At 41.0% G+C, this 6000-nt stretch overlaps 1 protein-coding gene across 2 annotated transcripts in view; it reads right to left on the reverse strand.

The window, feature by feature from the left end:
• PPP1R16A (protein phosphatase 1 regulatory subunit 16A) overlaps positions 1-4796 on the reverse strand; it is a 90190-nt gene extending 85394 nt beyond the window's left edge. For both annotated transcript variants that reach the window (XM_067467222.1, XM_067467221.1), the window contains exon 1: positions 4715-4796. The gene's annotated coding sequence lies outside the window, so the exon portion shown is untranslated. The remainder of the gene's footprint in view (positions 1-4714) is intronic.
• Between the last annotated feature and the right edge of the window lie 1204 nt (positions 4797-6000).

Below are 6000 nucleotides of genomic sequence, written 5' to 3' on the forward strand. Positions count from 1 at the left end.
TACAATTAAAAACAATCAACATAACAATATAAAAACATATAAAATCCATTATTATTTTAAAATATTATTTCTAAATATTTAAATTTAATTGAACCTATGTATGTATGTTTATTCCACAAATGCTCCTATATGGCTCAATGGATCTGGACCAAACCAGACACATATACCCTTCATTGCCCAACTTAAAGAATGGTGGGGTTTAAACTTTTAAAAAAATCATTCTGTCTACAGTTAGGACCCAAAACACAAATAAATAAGTAACTATGTATGTAGCACTCAGGTGGAACCACAAGAGGGCAGAATATACATAGAAATGCTATGCTATGGAAATGTTAAAAAGGAAGTCTTCAGCTAACAATTTCTAATAAAGAGCATTAGAAAATGCAAACTCAGTATATATCCACTACCGTAATTAATACAGGTATGAGCAAACCCAGACTCGGGGGACCAGATGTGGTCCCTTGGGCTCTTTTCCCAGGCTCTCCTCTCTCACACCATTCTTTCCTTCCTTCCTTCCTTCCTTCCTTCCTTCCTTCCTTCCTTCCTCTTCCCTTCCTCTTTCTCCTTCCCTTCCACCCTTTCGTCCATCCTCCTCTCTTTCCTTCCTCCTTCACTCCCTTTTTCTCCTCCCACCCTTTCATCCATCCTTCCTTCCTTCTCTCTTTCCTTCCTCCTTCCTCATCTGGGAAGGAATCCCACTGGAGCACTGCAGCACACCCAAACACCTGGGAGTCACTCTGGACCGTGCTCTGACCTAAAAGAAGCGCTGCTGAACATCAAGCAAAAAGTGCGCTGTGCTACTCCGCTGCTGAGTACGCATGCCCAGTGTTGAACACATCTCACCACACTAAAACAGGAGATGTGGCTCTTAATGAGACATGCCGCATTATCACAGGGTGTCTGCGCCCCACACCACTGGAGAAATTACACTGTCTAGCTGGTATTGCACCACCTGCGCAAGGGCAGATGTCTTCACTATGTCTGGTTGTGATCCCCAGGTTGTGCTAGTCAGCTTTCGTATGATATTGTTTCTTGCACCCACTTTTTGCTTGATGTTCAGGCAGTGCTTCTTGTACGGTCAGAGCACGGTCCAGGGTGACTCCCAGGTATTTGGGTGCGCTGCAATGCTCCAGTGGGATTCCTTCCCAGGTAATAATCCTCAGAGCTCAGGATGCTTGTGTGTTCCTAAGGTGAAAAGCACATGTCTGTGTTTTCGATGGGTTAGGGATCAGCTGGTTTTCCCTGTAATAGGCAGTAAGAGCACCTAGAGCTTCGGAGAGCTTCTGTTCAACCATCTCAAAGCTCCCTGCTTGAGTGGCAATGTCACGATCATCAGCATTGATGAAACTCTCTGTCCCTTCTGGCAGTGGATGGCCATTTGTGTAAATGTTGAACATGGATGTTGGAACATGGAAGGTTGAACAACCTTCATGAACCTTTTACATCTACTGAATTGGAAATGGCTCTCAATAAATGTAAGAATGGCAAAGCAGCTGGCCTGGATGATCTATGGATGGAACAAATCAAGAACTTTGGTCCAAAAGCAAGGTGCTGACTGCTGGAACTGATGAACAACTGCACTGCATCCTGTCAGATCCCCAAAATCTGGAGGAAAGCAAGAGTCATTGCCATCTTGAAGCCAGGCAAAGACCGCAATGACCCAAAAAGCTATAGACCAATCTCCTTGTTATGCCGCCTTTACACTCGTGTTAAAAAACAGGGTCATTGATGTTGCAATCCCAAGTGACAACAGGATTGAAGAGAAACAACTGGAAAAGCTGACACAATATGAGGATTTAAAGATCAAACTGCAAAGACTGGCACAAGCCAGTCAAGGTGGTCCCAGTGGTGATCGGCACATTGGGTGCAGTGCCTAAAGACCTTGGCCTGCACTTAAACACAATCGGCGCTGACAAGATTACCATCTGCCAGCTGCAAAAGGCCACCCTACTGGGATCTGCACACATTACTCGCCAATACATCACACACTCCTAGACACTTGGGAAGCGTCTGACATGTGATCCAATACAACAGCCAGCAGAGTGACCTTGTTTGCTGTGGACTCATCTTGTTGTGTTTCTAATAATAATAATAATAATAATAATAATAATAATAATAATAATAATCTGGAAAAGCTGACACAATATGAGGATTTAAAAATTGAACTGCAAAGAATCTGGCACAAACCAGTAAAGGTGGTCCCAGTGGTGATTGGCACAATGGGTGCATAGAATCATAGAATCAAAGAGTTGGAAGAGTCCTCATGGGCCATCCAGTCCAACCCCATTCTGCCAAGAAGCAGGAATATTGCATTCAAATCACCCCTGACAGAAGGCCTTCCAGCCTCTGTTTAAAAGCTTCCAAAGAAGGAGCCTCCACCACACTCCGGGGCAGAGAGTTCCACTGCTGAACGGCTCTCAGTCAGGAAGTTCTTCCTCATGTTCTGATGCAGTGCCTCAAGACCTTGGCCTGCACTTAAACACAATCGGCGCTGACAAAATTACCATCTGCCAGCTGCAGAAGGCCACCTTACTGGGATCTGCACACATTATTTGCCGATACATCACACAGTCCTAGATACTTGAGAAGTGTCTGACGTGTGATCCCATACAACAGCCAGCAGAGTGATCTTGTCTGCTGTGGACTCATCTTGTTGTGTTTCAAATAATGATAATAATAGTAGTAATAATAGTAATAATAATAATAATAAACTCAGCCGCTATCAAGACCTCAAAATCGAACTGCAAAGGTTCTGGCATCAACCAGTACAGGTGGTATCAGTGGTTTTATTTATATATATGTCGAGTAAATAAAACCACTGGGACCACCTGTACTGGTTGATGCCAGAACCTTTGCAGTTCGATTTTGAGGTCTTGATAGCGGCTGATAGCGGTCCCAGTGGTAATGGGCACACTGGTTGCTGTGCCAAAAGATCTCAGCCGGCATTTGGAAACAATACACATTGACAAAATCACAATCTGTCAACTGCAAAAGGACACCTGACTTGGATCTGCGCGCATCATTCGGAAATACATCACACAGTCCTAGACGCTTGGGAAGGGTTCGACTTGTGATTTTGTGATACGAAATCCAGCAGAGAGATCTCGTTTGCTGTGACATACTGTGCTTTTGTGTTAGTAAAATAATACAGTAAAGCCAAAGAGCCGGCGTTGTCCATAGACACCTCCAAGGTCATATGGCCATTGGCATGACTGCATGGAGTGTCGTTACCTTCCCGCAGAAGCAGTACCTATTGATCTACTCGCATTTGCATGTTTTTGAACTGCTACGTTGGCATATGCTGGAGCTCACTCTCCAGATTCAAACCACCGACCTTTCGGTCAGCAAGTTCTGCAGGTCAGCGGTTTAACGTAGTGTGCTCCAGCATAATAATAATAATAATAATTATTATTATTATTATTATTATTATTATTATATGCTGATGCTTTTAGTTAAGCTGCTTCAAGTCCCAAAAGGGAGTAATAATGTAATAATAATAATAACAACAATAATAATAAGTTTTAAATTGTATTCTAATGCTATAACAATAACATTTCACAAAAACACACATACACAAAGCCAATACATAAACACAAACATCCCTAAAAACCATTACATATCAAAGTGAACGAGACATATCTCTAATGGCATATAAATTACAAAAGTTTCTTTGTTTGGATTACAACTCCCAGAATCTCCCTCCAGCCATTATGGCGAGGGGATCCTGGGAGTTGTAGTCCAAGAGTTATAAGTTTCCCCTGTTTTGCTCCCCCAGGGCCTTATAAAAGTTACTTGTATGGGACTACAACTCCCAGAATGCACACAGCATTGCAAAAGTTACTTTGTTTGGACTACAACTCCCAAAAACTCCCTCTAGCCTTTATGGCTGGGAGTTGTAGTCCAACAGATAAGTTTCCCCTGTTTTGCTCCCCCAGGGCCTTATAAAAGTTACTTTTATGGGATTACAATTCCCAGAATCTACACAACATTGCAAAAGTTACTTTGTTTGGACTACAACTCCCAAAATCTCCCTCTAGCCTTTATGGCTGGGAGTTGTAGTCCAACAGATATGTTTCCCAGGGCCTGATAAAAGTTACTTGTATGGGACTACAACTCCCAGAATCCACACAACATTGTTTCCCCTGTTTTGCTCCCCCAGGGCCTTACAAAAGTTACTTGTATGGGACTACAACTCCCATAATCCACACAACATTGCAAAAGTTACTTTGCTTGGACTACAACTCCCAGAATCTCCCTCTAGCCATAATAGTAGGGGTATCCTGGGAGTTGTAGTCCAAGAGATATAAGTTTCCCCTGTTTTGCTTCCCCAGGGCCTTATAAAAGTTACTTTTATGGGACTACAATTCCCAGAATCCACACAACACTGCAAAAGTTACTTTGTTTGGACTACAACTCCCAAAATCTCCCTCTAGCCTTTATGGCTGGGAGTTGTAGTCCAACAGATATGTTTCCCCTGTTTTGCTCCCCCAGGGCCTTATAAAACTTACTTTTATGGGACTACAATTCCCAGAATCCACACAACATTGCAAAAGTTACTTTGTTTGGACTACAACTCCCAAAATCTCCCTCTAGCCTTTATGGCTGGGAGTTGTAGTCCAAGAGATACAAGTTTCCCCTGTTTTGCTCCCTCAAGGCCTTATAAAAGTAACTTTTAAGGGACTACAACTTCCAGAATCCACACACACACTCTTACTTGGTCTCCTGCCGCCGCTCTTCCCGAGCCGGGCCTTCCCTCTGCGAGGCTGGCTTCCCTTTCCCACTCAGCCCAGCCTCGCTGCCATGGCAACCGGACACACTTCCGGCCCCAGAGCGGAAGTGTGGTGCGCCCGCTCCGCCGCCATGTTGGATGAGGCAGAGAGGCAGCGAGGTGGAGTGCGCAGGCGCAGTCTGGTTCCAGTGGAGCCAGCCTGCCTGTCTCTGCTGGACACATCTACACCATGTTAGAATTAATCAGTGAATTAAATATATTGCATATGTTTCTGTGTATTATAAATGTGTATATATATATATATATATACATACATACACAATTAATCAGTGAATTAAATGTGTATTATGTATGTGTATAATAAATTACATATATATATACTAAATTCATTAATTCTAACATAGTGTATATGTGTATTATAAATGCATATATATATATATGTGTGCATTTATAATACACATATACACTATGTTAGAATTAATGAATTTAGTATATATATATGTAATTTATTATACACATACATAATACACATTTAATTCACTGATTAATTGTGTGTGTGTGTATATAAATATATATATAATGTCCTATAGATATGCACTATAGATATGCATACACTATAGATATGCAGCGTATGTTTTATTTTATATATATATGTATATATATGTGTGTGTGTGTGTATTATAAATGTGTGTATATATATATATATGTAATTTATTATACACATACATAATACACATTTAATTCATTGATTAATTGTGTGTGTGTGTGCATAATACAATATGTTTCTGTGTATTATAAATGTGTTTATATATATATATATATATATATATGCATTTATAATACACATATACACTATGTTAGAATTAATGTATTTAGTATATATATATATAATTTATTATACACATACATAGGTAAAAGGTAAAGGTAGTCCCCTGACATTAAGTCCAGTCATGTCTGACTCTGGGGTGTGATGCTCATCTCCATTTCTAAGCCGAAGAGCCAGCGTTGTCCGTAGACACCTCCAAGGTCATGTGGCCAGCATGACTGCATGGAGCACCGTTACCTTCCCACCGGAGCGGTACCTATTGATCTACTCACATTTGCATGTTTTCGAACTGCTAGGTTGGCAGAAGCACACATACATAATACACATTTAATTCACTGATTGTGTGTGTGTGTGTGTATATATATATATAATGCCCTATAGATATTCATACACTATAGATATGCAGTGTATATTTTATTTTATATATATATATATGTATATGTGT

Source organism: Anolis sagrei, chromosome 4 (assembly GCF_037176765.1).
Source record: "Anolis sagrei isolate rAnoSag1 chromosome 4, rAnoSag1.mat, whole genome shotgun sequence".
Classification (NCBI taxonomy): domain Eukaryota; kingdom Metazoa; phylum Chordata; class Lepidosauria; order Squamata; family Dactyloidae; genus Anolis; species Anolis sagrei.